The sequence below is a fragment of the Macrobrachium nipponense genome, chromosome 11 (genome assembly GCF_015104395.2).
Source record: "Macrobrachium nipponense isolate FS-2020 chromosome 11, ASM1510439v2, whole genome shotgun sequence".
Lineage (NCBI taxonomy): Eukaryota > Metazoa > Arthropoda > Malacostraca > Decapoda > Palaemonidae > Macrobrachium > Macrobrachium nipponense.
Window position 1 is genome coordinate 13441411 of NC_061087.1, and position 13792 is coordinate 13455202.

The 13792-nt window shown below is 38.9% G+C and overlaps 1 protein-coding gene across 3 annotated transcripts in view; it reads left to right on the forward strand.

Moving 5' to 3' along the window:
• Positions 1 to 4760: 4760 nt before the first annotated feature.
• Positions 4761 to 13792, forward strand: part of LOC135225615 (uncharacterized) — a 63421-nt gene continuing 54389 nt past the window's right edge. Inside the window, exon 1 of one of the 3 annotated variants that reach the window (XM_064265037.1) lies at positions 4761 to 4876. The gene's annotated coding sequence lies outside the window, so the exon portion shown is untranslated. Of the gene's footprint in view, positions 4877 to 8630; positions 8722 to 8793; positions 9083 to 13792 lie in introns of those variants that run through there. The other 2 variants (XM_064265121.1, XM_064264960.1) reach the window with 2 other exon arrangements.

The following is a 13792-nucleotide window of genomic DNA, read 5'->3' on the forward strand; positions in this document are numbered from 1 at the left end:
ACGTGGTTCGGATCCAACAATAAGTTGTAGGTCCCGTTGCTAGGTGACCAATTGGTTCCTAGCCACGTAAAAATATCTTATCCTTCGGGACCAGCCCTAGGGGAACTGTTAATCAGCGCAGTATTCTGGTAAAACTAGGATATACTAACTTTAGTACTTCCGCTGCGATGGTCATGTTCAACGAGCTGAGGAAGTTCTGATGTGCACCCATCTCGTTTTGAACAGCATTCTTAGGAAGCGCTGCAATCTGTCAGAATTGAACAAGACGGCTGGTTCCGTGAGAACAAAATTCTCCCCTTTCAAATGTCTTAATGTATTCCGTAGATGTTATGGGAGTAATGGAGTCTTCTTCCCAGGTTTATCCCTACTTGGGGTCGCAGTTTTTAATGAATCTCTTCCATCTACCTCTGTCCTGTGTCATTTCCTCCCGTACTAGCGTAGGGGACGAAATTCTTAGATGCACAACTACTGCCCTTTCCCCCTTCGGATCTGGAGGATGGAAGGGGCTGTCGTTCCATTGAGATAGCTGCAGGATCGGGTGTAAGACGATCAAAAAGGGCCTCATAAGCATGACGGACTGGGATGATGCCCATTGTTTCTTGGAGGAGCCACTTCTCTCTGAACCTGTGCCTCCTGAGAGTTTCTAGTTAATGAAATATTCTTCTGGATAGAGGTGGCGTCAGACGAGGACTCATAGTTAGATTCTTAAAGGGATGTTCCTCTAGAGTAACAATCCTCTGTTGCATATCCCTAATTGCTCCAAGGATAATCTCCAAGGTATCCTGAGAATTAGCCAGAGAGGGCGGCGGCCCTGAGGCAGAAGGGGCTAACTGGGACCAGGAGGCGACTGTGTAAGGGCGGCAGAGGCAATACATTCTTCTTGAGTCACTGCTGAAGAGATGGGGTCTTTGGACGAGCCACCCTTCATAGAACCGTGGGAAGAAGCTGCAGAGGATTTGGATGTCAACTTCCCTTGAAAGTGTGTGAATCCACGAGATCTAGATTGGCGCTAGATGCCGAGTATGACTTCTTCGGCAGGGCGGCAGACTTAGAAACTTATCATGTATAGGAGGTTCTTTAAAGGCCGCAGGAGAAGGCTTAGAAATTAAAGTTGTTGAGATTCCAGTATTGCATCAGGCAGGTTCCGAGATGCATCAACTTCAAGAACCACCTCGCGGCAGAGAAGAAGCCCTTGAGGAAGACACATCCTGTGCAATTGCAGATAAAGACTCCTCTTCTTGGTCGTCCATTATCTGCTATAGAGGACACGCGTCAAAGGAAAGTCTTTAGCAATAGTTCAGGTAAACAAGACTAAACCTAAAAAATCAACATTTTGAGCAAAGACAAAGAAATTACCTAACCTGGATTGAGATCCAGCAGGAAGAGTCAAATCCAGGCGCAGTATGGGTCTTAAATTCTGATGAACATCATGAACAGTTTTTCCCCACACTCATAAATTCAATCAGTAAGCACTTTAAAAGCGATGATGGCGTCTTCGGTTTGGGCCAAATTACGGGCCTTGTCCTATAGTCCATCACAGTTGCCACAAATTGCTCCATGCACGAGTCGTGGGTTATGTCCTCTGTTGCGGCGGAATTGCATTCACAGCAGGGCATTCTGGAAGAAGGATTTCCTATTGAGTTTAAATCATCAATAAATCCTTTGCCGCCCATGGGTGGCATCCCACTTTAGGGCGGCACACCTTAAGGCGGCGACACAGCAACAAGCATTATTGCAATTATAGCCCCGCCGCCGCAACCGCAGCAAAATGTAACTAGGGCAATCCTAGAGCTGCTACTAAAAGGGGGATGGGGGGCGGCAGGGTATATGTAATCAAGGTATTCAATCCCTTCAAAGTCCTGCCGCTGCAATCGCAGCAAAATGAAATCAGTATAATCCTGCAGCTACTATGAAAAAAGGTGGCGGGGGTGGCAGGTAAGGCTGATAAATGGACTAAAGCAATATAAACTGTAGAAAGGTGTACGATATGTTCTTCGGCCATGCGCTGCCGAGCATGCATCCGTTATTGGCAATTCTGTATACGCTGTTGCGAGTCGGTTGGCTCCCGAGTATCCTGTAATAAAGTCCAGTCTCCAGGACGTTGTGTCATTGCAAACCCAACAAAAGGGAATGAATAAAACACACAACAGAAAAATATATACACACTAAGCGTCATTAACGCCAGCGTGGCTGACATTAGCAATCTGAATGTCTGCTGTGTTGCTAAAAACCATTCATGAAATAGTATGCCGCTCAAGTAAATACACCCTCAAATCAAAGGAAGCGGTCCTGTTACCTTCATCCACCTATCCTGAACAGATACCTGGTTCAGGATAGAAGAGGTATATCACCAACGCGGCAGACATTAGCAATCTGAATATCTGCCGCATGCTAAAAACCATTCATGAAATAGTATGCCGCTCAAGCAAATACACCCTCAACTCGAAGGAGGCGGTCCTGCTGCCTTCTTCCACCTATCCTGAACAGATACCTGGTTCAGGATAGATCAGGTATCGCCAACGCGGCAGACATTAGCAATCTGAATGTCTGCCGCGTTGCTAAAAACCATTCATGAAATAGTATGCCGCTCAAGTAAGTATACCTTCAACTCGAAGGAAGCGGTCCTGCCGCCTTCATCCACCTATCCTGAACAGATACCTGGTTCAGGATAGAAGAGGAATAGCCAACGCGTCAGACATTAGCAATCTGAATGTCTGCCGCGTTGCTAAAAACCAATCATGAAATGGTATGCCGCTCAAGTAAATACACCCTCAATTCAAAGGAAGCGGTCCTGCCGCCTTCTTCCACCTATCCTGAACAGATACCTGGTTCGGGATAGAAGAGGTATATCGTACTGCACCCTCCGTGAGACAGCGCTGCTGCGAAGGACGAGATAACTCACGGGGGTTCTCCTACTCACCATCAAAAGGCTGATAGGGGGAGAACCAACGGTACCCCAAACACCCCTGGCCGAAGACCGAGAGGGGAGGGCTACCAGCTGGGGAGCACACCTCAAGGAAGGGGAGGGCGGGGTGGGGGAGGATGGTACCTAACCATAGCCTACCCTCTCATTAAGGGATAAAAAACACATCCCGCAAAGCAATTTACACACACATATATATCAAAACTGACCCTAGGTCAGTCTAGAAAAGGTAAAACATGAATAAAAAACACACAACAAATAATATAAAAGCTAGGCTAACTTATTTTAGAACATAGGAATATAAGCGAACCCCCTAGTTCATTATGGCTGACAACAAATATGGCCGTCGCTTTGGTCAGGATGAGTACAAAGTCTTGACAAGCCAATTAACAACGAAATACGTATGTATTAGGCCAAAGGAAAACTCCAAAATGAACTATGGGCTAAAAGGAATGATTAATGATAAAAACTCACATTTGGATAAGGATAATAATCCCAAAAACGGAAATAAATGAGAGTCACACAAAAGGTAAACACCTGTCAAGGCGAAATAGGTGAACATGGTAACGATGGGTGGAAACAGTTGATGGATGGAGTGCGCTGTTTCTTTCTGGTCTTGGAACGGCCTCCTTATGCCTGTAGTGGGGAGGTTTGACATTGGAACGGTTGATTTTGATTAGGCAGACCTGAAATTCAAAGTCACTTCTCTCTCTATACATGCTTTTAGCCTGTGAGAGAGCCCTTTGGGCGTTTTTGGTCTATTTAGACTTCTTGATTATTATTTCGAGAGTCGCACCAACCTGTACAGGTGGTGAATAGTCCTCCGTGAGTGACCCAGGTCTGCCCTTCGGTCAAAAATGAACTTAATTAAACAGACATCCGAGTGAGTAGGGAAGTAACAGTTTCTGTCCAGCACACTAAGTCTCTCTTTTTTAAATGTTCGCCGAGTATTCCGTTCCGGAACAACTTTTAGATCATCTCAAGGCCTGTAAGCATTGCTGTTGCTGTCCTTCTCTTGTGTACCATACAGCAAACTGAATAAATTAGTCCTATTATGATGCGCACTGAAAACTGCCACCAATGGGGGAATGAAGCAGAATTAATATTGCACTGTATTAATTGTACACATGAGTCCAAACAATGTATTCTGCAAAAATTTTACTGTACCAAGTTATTAAAATATATGTGACTGACTTACGAAACACGAAAGTTCTGTACTGTCATCAAGACCGTGGTTGTTATCGAGGCAGTAATCAGAGCTAGACGCACCAAGATTCTTCAATGTCTTGTGAGGAAATCCAAATTGGGTAGAAGAGGGAGGAAGGGCTAGGCCAAAAAAGGCCTAGGAGCTGTTGGCATTGGGAAGGCAAGGTTCTCCAACGGAACGCTCAAAGAACTGTTACGCTTTCGAGAAGAGGGATGGAATGGTCAAAGGGGTAGCTTGAGTAGGGAAGTCAGGTTATTCAATGGTAAAATAAAATTGGTTTTCAGTCGCTACTTTCTATCTAAAAACCAAATATATTTTTCATCGACAGTATTTATTACAGCCCGGAGCAGGCTGTAACCTTTCGATATTTTATTTCCGTCTTGAATGCATTACGCCAGACTTATAAACGTTAGAAATTAAACTTCCCCAATATCGTTTTACTATTTAAGGATTTTCTAAAAGTTCATTCAGCAGTTGATGAATTTCAGTGTAAGGCATATGCATCAGGTATAGATTAGATGTGATAAGAATAATACGCATGATAATATCCCAGTTTTGTTGAATCTGTGTAATTTTGTAATCACAGAATACAGATTTACATGTGAGACAATAATCACTGATAACGGGCTTCTCCCAGAAATGACGCAGACTACAGTCACAAAGGCTAGCTGTCGTGATATGCAGATTAGTTTACAGTCAAGTCTCTTATCTTGACAAACTTTCCTACCAGTGAAAGAAAGCTACAGGTAAGTCTGCATTGTTATTATGTACGGTTTTGTCTATGAAAAAGAATAAATCATACCTCTTCGTTGTTTTTGTTCATTACAACATAATTACTCTTCAGTAATAATGGCATCATGTAACGTTCGTTAGATTAAGGATACTTTCTTTAAAGAAACATTGTCATTCAACCGGACAACAGAGCAGAATTGAATTTAAAAAGAGAAAACTCAAGTAAGTCAATTCAAAGAAACACATCTCCATGTAACATTAATCGATGTATCTTGAAGTTAATTGGTAGAATGCGCCAAGCATGGAGCTGCATTCCATTCTATTCATGCGATGTTAATGAAAAAAAAAAAAAAAAGTTGCTTTTATATCTTGTGCCTATCTTGACGAGGCTAAGTTAATAAAAAAATGTATGATCATCGGACCCTGGAATGAGGAACTTGTTTCTAGAGAATTGTTCTGGCTATAAACAACGGTACATTTTTGGAAGAGTGGTACTGAAAGGTAAGAACGAATCACTGTTCAAGATAAAGTAATAAAATATAACAAAAGACGAGTTAATTTAACAACAACAAAAGTATCTACACTAGGACACGCGAGTGACTTTTAAAAGAACCAGAATTAAACGCTAATGCACCTTGTAAGACAAAAAGCCTTCCAGGGTTGAATTAGAGATATAGGTATGTTCTTAATAATTCACCAGGCAATTTTCAACGTAGTTTTTAAAAAGTACTACTCCGGACTCCGGAGCACTTTCTCGCAAACTTCAAACATTTTATCACCATTGTTCTCCAAACAGCAATTTTCAGGGAGGGGGAAACTATAGGAATTTTGACTGTTACAATTACAGCTCAATCACCATCCATCAAGGAATCCCTGAGTTGGTGGTGAGTTGATTCTAACTTTAGTATTAGAACTGTTAAAGTAGCAACAACAATAGACGTAGATCTCGTTAGCTATTTTTTTATAGTACGTATATCCTAGACAGGCTTGGTACTGGATAAGAGTCTGGGCGTATTCTAATCGATTATAGTGCTGCCGTTTACTTGGCTAATAATAAGGATCAGGACTGCAAAAACTGTAACTTGAATGTCAGAGGCTACTTAATTGCTAGATTTAATTCACAGTTATCCAGAGAGCTGGCTTTAACAATTTCTGCTGTCGTCGATGATAGTGTTCTCATAGAGCACAGATCTACCTTATTGGGGTTTCCTCACGGTAGTATTTTGAGACTTTTGTTGTGTTTTTGCTTTCCTAGTAACCCGAGTCTCGTCCTAGAAAAAAAGATGATACTGCACAGACGATGCAAATCTCGTTGAAGTTATCTGCCTTCTTTGCTTTCATGTAAAAATGAAAGCGTTGCTAGTCTCAACAAAGATCTGGAACAGACAAGGAGGTGGTGTCTTCAGTGGATGAGAACTTAATCCGTATTCCTGGTCGAGTTTTTATTTATTTTTCTTAATACATTTTAGGGGGTTTAATCTTGTAACCTCCCTTCGTCTTCCGCTCTGCTTTGACCATTCTCATTTATTCCGCCACTCATGTCTTTCTTGTGCTTTTACTTCGGCAGATATCTTCACTTATCCCAAGCCTCCCGTATCACAGTCGTCATCCAAGTATGACTGGGTCTACTCTTCTGATGACCACAGCAACAGGAGCCCAGCTTAAACACTGTCAACTGTTTTTCCTGGGTAGTGAAATGGGATTGCTCAAGCCTTTCTTATGTCCCTTTCATTACCTCATCTACACATAGAACTTTTGGATTTTCCCTAAAATTACTTATCACTCTATCCTCTCATCTGACTGGTTATATATTTTTTGCTTTATCGTCGAATCGACAGAATCTCATATATACAAATCATGCTAGTCTAATATGTAATCTTATTTTCCTAGGAATCTTCAGTGCATTTGATTTCCAAATATTACTCAGCCTATCCGTTGTTTGATTTTCCTTCTTTAGTTTCTCACTAAATTCCAACCCAAGAGAACTAGTATTGAATATCATTATTTCTAAATAATATTGAAAGCCTCAACTCATTCATTTTTTCTCCATCTAGTGTGATATCATCCCTATTAGCAAGCTTTGTCATTCTCGTGAAGATTTGCTGGTTAAGAGAGTATCATCTTCTCATTCTAATTCTCTCAAGTTTTTATGATTATTTCAATCTAAACCGTCCCTTCTGTCTCATTATAAAATCCACGAGTCTCTCAACATTAACTTTACATCTACTTTGTTCATAGGTGCTTTCAATTAGCTTTACATATTCAGCAGGAATGTCATAGTAGCCTAAGATTCTAATTCACTGTATCCTATGGAAGAGTGATTTTGAATGTTCATGACTGTGGTGCAGAAGAGAAATAAGGATCATAGTCGATTTGCTTAAGAAGAGGAAGATAGATGTTTTGGTTCCTAGCAAGAAAAAGTGAAAGGGCAGAGCGTGAGCAGAAATGTGGAAGGCGACTGAAGTGACTAATGTTGCGGAAGCTTTATAACCACAGAGTTCATCTCCAATTCAGGTGTCAGAGAAGATCAATGGGAAACTGAATGATCAGGTGTAAAAGTGCTTCCGTGGTTAAGTATCTTGTTGACTAGAGTGGTGTGAGACGACAGAAACAGGACAGTAGATTTTGGTGCAAATGGGAGGCGAATAGAGTGTGGGATGGTTGATATCGACAAGTGATACACGTGGTGTTTATTTGAAACACTGATAAGAAACTGTAAAAGCCAGTAAATGAGTTGGAAAATGGAGCAGTGTGTGTATATGCACGGGCGTTGACGTGCTGCTGAGGAGATTTTGCGTAGATTTATGAAGTGGCTATGTTGTGGAAGCTCTTTTGTACAGGCTTTTCGTTAGTAATTAAAAAGTTGAAGTGGTAATGCGGCAGTAACCACTGAGTTTCTTTACCGGAACTACCGCTCGTGATAGTGTTCAGCTATATGTATATCCAATAATCCAATGTGGATCACGAACACTCAACATTCCTGAGATTTTTAGAATATGTCTACTCTTCTTTGAAACGTGCATTCTTTCTTTCTTTTTTATTCGCATATGTGGTCTGCAGTCACTCTTCTCGTTGCGTCATGAAACGTAAGACTTTAACACATTTATTAAAAAATCAGACAAGGAAAATGATAGTAATCCCACCCTTAAATTCTCTCTCTCTCTCTCCTCTCTCTTCCTCTCTCTCTCTCTCTCTTCTCTCTTCTCTCGTTCTCTCTCTCTTCTCTCTATCTCTCTCTACCTCTCTGTCTCTCTCTCTCTCTCTCTCTCTCTCTCTCTCTCTCTCTCTCTCTTCTCTCTCGACTATATATATATATATATATATATATATATATGATATATATATATAATATATATATATATATAATATATATATATATATAAAATGTGTGTGTGGCGTAGTCAGGGAGAGCGAGAATTTAAGGGTGTGATTACTCTTCCATTTCTTCGACTTACGTATATATATATATATATATATATATAATATATATATAATTATATATATATATATATATATATATATATATATTATAAATGTGTTAAAGTCCCATGTTTCATGACGCAACGAGAAGAGTGACTGAAGACCACATATGCGAATAAAAAAAGAAAGAAAGAATGCACGTTTCAAAGAAGTGTACACATATTCTAAAAATCTCAGGAATGTTGAGTAATCGTGATCCAAATTGGATTATTGGGTATACATATAGCTGAACTGGATATTTTCGGTTTCAGTCTTGTAGCTAAAGTTCACATTTAGTTCCATGATACTCTCCTTAGGAAGAGGTTGGCAAGGTTGAGAAGAAATATTTGAAATAGTTTATCGCAGCGCATTCTACGACATTTCAGAAAGGAGATCAGTGGTACGGTATAGTGCCGTTATTTTACTTGAGGTTGTGTTCATAATAAACTTCTTTTATCAGTTTGCAATTGAGACATCTGTTCGGGGAACGAGGACGCGTTCCAGCCGTACATTACACGAATGATATATTGATAGCGAACGTCGGGCTTTTTTCGGACGTCTATGTGAGCATTTCTTGAACGCCGCCCAGTTCTTCCCGTCTCAGCTGTAGGAATTCAGGTCCCTGAAACGAGTCGGTGGCAGAAGATGTAGTAATTGTTTACTTTTGATTGGTGAAGACAATTGCCCGTACAAAAGGCACTATGCTATTATTGCAGGCTTGTGGATGTAATAAGTGGAGATTTTGACAAAGAGCCTAGAAGGTAGGGTATTACAGAGGATAATTAATTCAGTCATGAGATTACGGGCTTATACTACTAGCTACCTAGCCCTATAGCTAGTACCTAGTAGTCACAAAACAAACGTCAATGTTGTGATGTTGTCCAGGCTGACCTTAGCCTACCTGTAGCTTACCTGGTTGTCGTAGGATATTTTAATTATAGTAGTTCTCTTTGTGCCCCTGACCTCTTTCCTATAGGTAGTAGCTAGCTACTGCTTGTTGTCGAAGTTGTTATCGTCAAAGTAGTGTCATTTTGTTTCGCCCTAGGGAGGTAGCGAGTACTGTAAATAAGGTGATTTTGTTTCGTAATACCTAGGGCTAACCATTATAAATATGGTATTACCTAATAGCCATTGTTAAGTAATTGCTAACCAGTAAACATGTAATACTGTATCTAAGTAACTAGGTACCTACTAGGTAGGGTATTACCCAAAAGGCTAAATTTGTTTTACACCTAGTAAGTAGTACTACCTACCTATAACTGGTTCACTTAAGGTAGATTCTTGGTTGAGCCCTATGCCTACGAGACGTTAGTTTGGCGGCCGCTGATTGGCTGGGAGCTGCCTACCTCCCGGTACCAGCCAATCAGCAGCCACCAAACAAACGTCTCGTAAGAATAAGGCTCATCCGAGAATCTACCTTAGTGAATCAGTTATACCTCCTAGGTTTAATAGTCTACCTAACCAGTAAAAAAAAAAAAAAATGGTAGGTTTGTTTTGTAATACCTAACCAGGGACTTATCCTGTAGGCCATATTAGGCTAAACCTAGGCTAGGTTTACCTAGGTAGTATTTCCAAACCTCCTTGTCGTTTTGGGCAGGCAAGGGTGGGAAGTGGCGCTGCCAAATTCAACTTTCTCTTGATCAATTTATTATTTGAAAGCACTACAGACTAAACAATGCTAACATAATCATTTACAGATTTTATTTGATCATGAAAACATTTCTTACATATTGCGCTGGGTAATGCTATGTTGCCGCTTCTCTTAAAGGATTAAAGACCTAGCTAAGCTGCCCTTGGGGCATGTATTAGAAGTCGAATTCAGACAAGAAAATGACGAATATGGGAATAAAAAATCTCTATTCTATTAATTGATTAACCCTCTTACGCCGATTGGACGTATTAAACGTCGAGTCAAAATGTCTCCCGTATGCCGATTGGACGTATCATACGTCGGCTCAAAAAAGTTTTTTTTAAAAAAATTCCCGAAAAATACTATAGGCCTACCAGCCGAAAACTTTTGTATCACGCGCCTTGGGGGATGCTGGGAGTTCACGGATCAAGGCGTTGTTTTGTTTACAATCGCTACGCAGGCGCGCAAGCGCGAATTTCTTTCTTATCGCACTAAAAAGTATCAGTGACACATCTCGGAAATTATTTCGTCACTTTGACATAATTATTGCACCATTTTAAATTATCCTTTACATGAAGTATTATATATGAAAATGTGCGCAATTTCATGCACAATACAACTAAAAAATACTCATGATTGTAGCTTTTATCAATTTTGAAATATTTTCATATAAATAACGATAAGTGCAAAAATTTCAACCTTCGGTCAACTTTGACTCTACAGAAATGGTCGAGAAACGCAATTGTAAGCTAAAATTCTTATATTATAGTAATATTCAATCATTTGCCTTCATTTTGCAACAAATTGGACGTCTCTAGCACAATATTTCGATTTATGGTGAATTTATGAAAAAACTTTTTCCTTACGTTCGTGCGATAACTCTTCCGATAAATTTTTTCGTGCGATTGTCCTAATGTTTGCACCCTTTTAAATTTGCCGTTACATAAAGTTTTATATATGGAAATGTGCGCAATTTCATGCACAATACAACAAAAGACAACCCATGGTTGTAGCTTTTATCAGTTTTGAAATATTTCATATAAAAATAACGTTAAGTGCAAAAATTTCAACTTTCGGTCAGCTTTGACTCTACCGAAAAACGCAATTGTAAGCTAAAACTCTTATATTCTAGTAATATTCAATCATTTACCTTCATTTTGCAACGACTTGGAAGTCTCTAGCACAATATTTTGATTTATGGTGAATTTATGAAAAAAAAAAAAATTACGTTCGCGCGGTAACTCTTCCGAAAAAATCAGAATTTTTTTGTGCGATTGTCGAAATGTTTGCACCATTTAAAATTAGCTGTTTCATAAAGTTTTATATATGAAAATGTGCGCAATTTCATTTAGAATACAACTAAAAATGATTGAAGGTTGTAGCTTTTCTCTTTTTTCGAAATATTTGCATATAAATCACGATAAATAGAAAAAAAACCACGTTCGGTCAAATTTGACTCTACCGAAATAGTTGAAAAACGCAATTGTAAGCTAAAACTCTTACGGCCTAGTAATATTCCGTCATGTTTCTTCATTTTGAAACAAATTTGAAGTCTCTAAAACAATATTGTGATTTATGGTGAATTTTTGAAAAATATATTTACCTTCACTCCGCGCGCCGATTCGCGGCCGCGATCTCCGAAATACGTACATGGCATTATCCTAATATTTGCTCCTTTTCATATTATAGCCTTTTTATAGAGTTTCATATATCAAAATGTGCGCAAATTCATGAAGAATACAATAAAAAATAATTGAAGGTTGTAGCTTTTTCCATCTTCGAAATATGTGCATATGAAAAAATATATATATTAAAATTTCGACATTCGGTCAAATTTAACTCGTCCGAAATGGTCGAAATCTGCAATTCTAATCAAAAACTCTTACAGTATCGTAATATTCAATCGTTTGTATTAATTTTGAAACAAATTGGAAGTCTCTAGAACATTATTTAGAATTACGGTGAATTTTTGAAAAAAATATTTTTTTGCGTCCGCGCGTTACGAATTCGTACATCATTTTGTGATAATATTTTTCCGGTGTTAATTTTATTGTTTTACAATGTATTATATATCAAAATGATCGCAATTTAGTGTACAATACAACGCAAAAAAAAGTAACTGGTTAGCTTTGACCGTTTTCTGCACAGCGTGATTTGAATACAATTATGTATGAATTTTTTTTTTTCGCTACCATATATCGCATTATTTACATATGATAATGATATTATTTTTCATTTCTGATGGTTGCATTCTAAACTTCAGGCAATGACAAAAAAAGGAGCCAAAAATGAACTCTTAATCTTCAAAAGTACGCGCGCTGTAATTTTTTGAAAAAATTATTTTTTCCACTTCCGCGCTCACTCCAAACCAGGCCCGGCATACGGGAGACGTTTTGATTTTTAGGGCTCCGGCTTAAGAGGGTTAAAATAATACCGGATTGTGTAGTGTATTTTAAAGTACAAAGCAAGCAGTGAAGTGTGAGTACATTATTTGCATAAAAGAAAAAATATATATATTGTTAATTAATGAAAGGAGAAAATTATTTGGAAAATACTCAGTGCAGAATTTTTCCAAGCAGGCACACACACACACACAACACACACACACACACACACACACACACACACACACGAGAGAGAGAGAGAGAGAGAGAGAGAGAGAGAGAGAGAGAGAGAGAGAGAGAGAGGCAGGCAGGCTCATGGTCAATGTAAGAGGAGCTAGCGATTATCTTAAGAAAGATCAAAAAGAGGGTTCAACTTGAGTTTCCTCAGAAACAACAAAGCTTTTGATAATGTGATGTGAGGAAGAAGAAGAAAAAAAAGCATTGGCTGGAGTCGCAGTTGTCTATTATACTCCTTTTCTTTCCATCCTCAATAATTGCAAATGAAATTATGCAAATGTCTTGTTATAAGTTACAATGATATTTTGCACTCTTTCTATTGATCTTATCATATCCTAAAGTCCAAATACCCTAAGGGGATGTGGTATGGATGTATTGGAGAGTAGGATCAAACCAAGATTACTGTTGCGCTAAGCTCACGGATTAAAAAGGAATAAATGCGGTCACTTCCAGTAAAGTACAAATGGCAGCATAGGAGGAAATGCTTAAAACGACTAGAAGGTTTGGAAATAGTATACTTATCATAGGTTATGGTATACCTATGCTATTGTATTTTAATTCAGTCTGTCCCATCCTGGCTTAATTATTTATGGTTATGTAAGCTATTACATAATGAAGGAATTGTATTCATCACTTGGTATGTATTTTGATTTGCTGTTTAAATGTGTAATGTCAACTTCTAATATATATACTGGCTGTTACACAGTATAGGCCTATAACCTGTAACTATTACTGTAGTTAATGTATGCAGCCTTGATCATTTATTGTGGTAATGTTATTCAAGTAGATAATGTTTGGTTTGGTTATGTGAGGTTATTACCTATAGTTTTACAATATATGGTAACGTCATTAAAACTTTCAAAGGTTGCGCAGCCTATATCTTATCCGACCGAAATACGACAATTTCATGATCACACAAATTTGCTACCAGACGTGATTTTTCTTAAGTCCCCAGTAGTTGTTTCTGGTGACACGCAAGTCTGATCGCTGCAGTACATCGTTACGGTCAGGGGCATTTCGAAGGGTGGGTGAAAGGCATTTGCGCATGCACTGACTAGGTTCTGGATACTGCAAATGTGCAGGTTTTTCTAATTAACCTATCATATTCTCTTATCTAAATTTGATCCAGGCCAACCAATTATAGACCTAGGATTATGCCCAGTTTGATTTGGTTTGTTGGGTCAGCCTGTGAATAACTATACTCTGTTTTTTTTCATCTG